Here is a 5,174-nt window from a genome sequence, read left to right as displayed (position 1 = left end):
TTGCTTTTCACATAAACACTTGAAATGAATTCCAACACCTTTTCCTCAGGGCTGTTTCTTTGATATGGCTCTGGTAAATTTCCACTAGGGTTCTTAATTCAGATAGCTTTTATTCTATCCTTTTTGCTCCCTAGCTAATTCACCTAGCCTGTTATGGACAGCCCTGGCTCCTACATTCTACATCACAAGTTGTCAAAAAGTTATTCAACAAAAAATTTACCTGTGCTAGAACAAAATCCGAGGCAATTGTGCGTAATGTGCATTCCCCATATGCATTTTCAGAATTAAACAAAAATCTAGAGAAAATTAATTTTATATCCATATATTCTGATGCATCTAATCATAAGGATATAAAATTATTTCCAACCATTATTAGATTTTTTTGATTCGGAAACTGGAATACAAATTAGAATTTTAGATTTTGTTTCTTTGCCCGGCGAAACTTCTGAAATAATTTTCAGTTCCATTATTAATATTTTGGAACAAAACAATTTAAAACATAAAATAATTGCATATTGTGGAGACAACACGAACGCAAATTTTGGAGGAAAAGCGAGAAGAGGTACAAATAATATTTTTTATAAATTAAACAAAAACCTTAATCAAAACATTATTGGTGTTGGTTGTGCAGCGCACATAATACATAATGCCATTCAAACAGCTGCTGACTTGTTGCCCGTAGATGTGGAAAATATTATTGTTAAAATATATTCTTATTTCTATATATACACACTGCGCATTGAAATGCTTAAATAATTTTGTGAAAATGCGGAAGTCAAATATCACAAAATACTTAGATACAGTAAAACGGGCTGGTTAGCTCTTTTGCCAGCTGTCAAAAGAATTTTGAAAATATACGATCCTTTGAGATCCTACTTTCTATCACAGGATAAATGTCCTAGAATTTTAGAAGAGTTTTTTGAAAAAGAATCTTCAAAAATTTGGCTAGAGTTTGTACACAATCAAGCAGCTGTTTTTCAAAATAGTATAAAATTTATTGAAGGTGACAAAATTTCGGTAATCGAAGTAGCAAATGAAATTAATAATTTAAAATTTCAGCATCAAGAGCGGTTAGAAAATATTTTTATTCCCGTAACTATCCATAATAGTATAAGCCAGCTAGAAGAACAAGGTGCAATAAATCGTGCAGACATCATGAATCACACTAAAAAGTTCTATAGTAACTGTGTAGATTATTTAGAAGAGTGGACGGTACATTACAATGATATTGAACATTTTCATTGGGTTGCATTAAAACAAGAACTTAATTGGCATGATGTGCAAAAATCATTCGATCGTATTAATCAAAATTTCCCAAATAGTAATATTTCTCAAAATGATCTTTTTGATGATGTATCATCATTAAAAATATATATTGATAAGGAAAAGGTTGAATCTTGGGCATCAGCAAAAATCACAATAGAGAACAAATGGTTAGAAATATTTCTAAAATTGTGGAATACACGCTGTCCTTACCAGGAACTAATGCTGCGACTGAACGCGTTTTTTCTACGGTAAATAAAGTGTGGACATCAGAAAAATCACAATTAAGTGTTGAGACTTTGAAAGCCATTTTATGTGTGAAATATAATTTAATTTCATGACCTTTTAAACAACGACAGCAATATACTAAAAAAAATTCACTCAGTGAGAAATATGCCAAAGAGTAAAATTATACTGTACATAATTTTTGTCAATATATTTAATAAATATAAATGTAAATAAATGTATTATATTTATAAATTGTAGTTATGTTGAAATAAAAAAAATATTACAATACTATTTTTGCATTGTATGAGAATTTTTGTTGCTCCGTATAAAAATTTTAATCAAGCCCCCCCCCCCCCCAGTCAAAGGTGTCCCTCTTTACCAATCTGAAAATCTGGTCACCTTACCATAGGGCCATGCAGGGGCAACTCTCTGGGCTGTGTTTTGAATCCAGGTTTAGTTGAGTTCTCAGATGCCATGTGATCAGTTGAGTAAAGGGCCAATATTATCATGCCTTTACTCCCATCCCCCCTGGGGCTGCAGTGGAGAAGTCTTTATTATGTAAAAGGGACTAGCTTGGCCTTCTTAATGGCCCATTAACAGTGGGGATGGGCAGGAAGCTACAGGCAACTATTCTGTCTTTTAAAACATGTTTCTTTCTTTTCATATCCAGAGAAATATTCTGCCTTTTCAATATTTCCTAGGATATTTCATTTTTCTGGGAGAGGGCTGGATGATAACTTCCCACAAAAGGTAGAAAAGTCTCCAGCCTAGCCAGTGTTAATAGATGCTGGAACGTGTGATCTGCTATCATCTGGAAACACTGCAGCTACCCTGCCTAATTCTTGCTATAGCATATTTCTCTAATATATTCAGGCTAAGGAAAATGAAATAATTCAAAAGAATAACAATCATAATAGTCATAATGCAGAAATAACATAAAATCCTTGTTTTCTTGGGCCTACTAAGCTTTCATTTCTTCCTCTAACTTAGAATATATGGTCCACTCTCAATAAGAATTTTCCTCTATATATTTTATGGTATAAATAACAAATTAGATCTATGCCTGAGAAAAGCAGAATCTTATCTTTAGTGTAGCTGAGATAAAACTGAACTACAGTTTGCTAACCCTCTGTACAGCTGCAAATATACTTGTGCTTTCTTACTTTCTCCTTTTTTAAAGGGGGAGGATACCACCACTTATTCTGCAATAATACTGTTATGGGAGTGGTAATAGGAATAGAAAACCGTTTCTTATTTAGGTAAATAACTTTGTATGGATCACAATGCAAACTTTTGGACTTGCAAAACACACCCATGCTGCAACCAAGTGGCTTTGTTTATTGATGGAGCTCAGCTCATAAGGTGTGAAAACAATTTCTTGAAGATTGGGCAGTAGGGAGAACAAACTAAAGATTACAATTAAAGAGAAGAATGCTTAAATTTGATTTGCTTTTTCAGAATGGAGTAAAATATTTTAACATTGAACATGTTGAAGGATATTTTGGAACAACTGACCCCGAAGTTAATTTTAAGAGTTTCTACCTAAATAGATAGAATGTGTGAGTTGGGTTATGGAGTCATCTGTTATGTTTAAATAAAACTGATAAGTTATTAAAATTGTTTATATTTGTTGAGTAGAGGGAAGTCATTTCTTTATATATTTCTTTTCTTTTGCCTTACTATATTCTTATTTTTATTTTTTTCTATTTTATTTTTTCCTGAACTTTCATCTTTTATTTTTTATTTTATTTTTTTCACTTTGTATGTTATTTTATCATTGATAGTATAGATTTTAATTAAAATTTCTATTGGATAATTCAATATGAAGCTTCCTGTTTAAGAATCTAACAATTTTAAAAATACATTTTCTTCTGACATGTTAGTATTGAAAGTATGAATTTTTATAAAATTGAAATTAGAGATTTAAGATATGAAGTTTCTCTTTAGGTATTTAACAATTTAAAAACACAATTTATATTTACTTCTGTTAAACTTTCTTCTGAATAGGTTACATGTCACACAATATTTACATAGGGGCCAGGGAGGCAGTTTATACATACACACAAGTGTATGTGCCAAATATGCTGATGAGGATTGGGGGAAAACACAGATTGGAATCACAATTCTACATTCACAACTTTCCTGCCTAGCAGATTAAAAATTACATAGTTGTTATTTCTGATATCTTTTAAGCAATTTTTGATAACTGGCATAATGTTCTGATGTTCAGGAATATTATGTACATTTGTGTAAGCTTTTGTGCAACATTGTCAGTAGTTAAGGAAACTCCAAAAACACTGATTTTGTGTAGACACAAGATAGATAAAAACAAATCTTTATTCACAGTTCACAATGAAAGATGACATGCTTTATTTATTTTCCCATTCATATAGGACGGATTGAGAATATTATTGGGCAGCACATTCCAAATCGCTCTTCAATTTCAGACAAATCACAAACAATGCAATCAGTTGAAGCCAATGATGTCATCGAGAAGGTCTCCTAGTTGAAAGTGAACACTAACCGTTGCATAAATCATAGCCACAACAAGTTGCAGTAACTCCTGACACTGCATTCAGAAGTTCACAATCATACTGAGAGCCGCACCTGCTGCTATAGCTTGGTTGCTCGAATCCTACAGGGGAAAAAAAAGGCCTTCTGGTTGCTTATGGAAAAAATAAATTTAATTTTTCACTTCACCAACATTGTCCTTTGTTAACAATGGAAGCTCCTAGATAGATTACCCTTCCTTCATTTTGGAGGCTGGGCCAGGCATGCAGCACATCCACATTATTCAAAATTCTTGTTTCTTTCATGTGAACAATGTGAACAGCAAGACTGAGACTGGGGCAAGGTGGTGAGATCTCAAAATGACCTATCTACTCCCGTGAAAACAACCCCAATATATGAAAAAATCAGCAAGTTGTCTGGTAATGCATTGGCAATCCCACTATTAAGCCTTTTGGTTGCACCATCATCAAAATCTTGTAGAGGAGCCTGAACCTGAAGTAATGAGTAACATTGCATAAACTGTTGATAAAGAATTGTCCCTTCTTGTTCTTTTGAGCAATACTTAGGGCAACACTTACCTTTGTTCCAGGGTCCAAAATAATCTAGTCAGTTCTGTTTGTTTGGATACCTGAGACACTAATGCACATTTTGATAGGCAGTGGAAATACGGTATTTTAGAGTTCTTTCGGTCCTGAAAGGTGCATCCTGGGCCACATGATACCTGGACTTATTGCCATAATGACTGGCTCAGTAACAATGATAACAAACTATTGCCTAGGTTCAGAGAGAAGTAGAAATAAAACCCACCCTAGGACTCATGGGCCTCTTGAGGTGAAGGCTATGGCTCTTACACAAGTAGAGTTAGTAAAGATCAGGACTTGTAGAGCAATATTCCTTGCGAACACTTCCAGGAGAAAAATTAATCATCATATTATTGGGGGGAAAAACATTTTCTTTTTATTTGGGGAATCGGTTAACATAGTTTACTTCAGATTCAAGCCAAGGGTCATTATGTTCCATGTTTGAAGCTCATTTATTTGACTCATCCATCTGTGGGACCTTTCTGAAGATGACCACGGGTATTCCACCCATCTATTACTGAATAAGGCCTTATACAGCCTTTGAAAAAGACACTTAGCAACTCAAGCGGAAAATAGCATCCTTCATAGAGC

The 5,174-nt window shown here is 33.7% G+C and overlaps 1 non-coding gene across 1 annotated transcript in view; it reads right to left on the bottom strand.

Annotated features, from left to right (window-relative positions):
- Positions 1 to 3,810: 3,810 nt before the first annotated feature.
- LOC106549205 (uncharacterized) overlaps positions 3,811 to 5,174 on the bottom strand; it is a 7,479-nt gene continuing 6,115 nt past the window's right edge. Inside the window, exon 4 of the transcript XR_015696337.1 lies at positions 3,811 to 4,126. This is a non-coding gene — a transcript (uncharacterized LOC106549205). The remainder of the gene's footprint in view (positions 4,127 to 5,174) is intronic.

This window comes from Thamnophis sirtalis, unplaced genomic scaffold (assembly GCF_051295495.1).
Source record: "Thamnophis sirtalis isolate CommonGarterSnake01/CBP01778 unplaced genomic scaffold, rThaSir2_p1.2 scaffold_1, whole genome shotgun sequence".
Taxonomy (NCBI): domain Eukaryota; kingdom Metazoa; phylum Chordata; class Lepidosauria; order Squamata; family Natricidae; genus Thamnophis; species Thamnophis sirtalis.
Note: the sequence above shows the minus strand (reverse complement) of the source record. Positions and strands in the feature narration are given on the sequence as shown.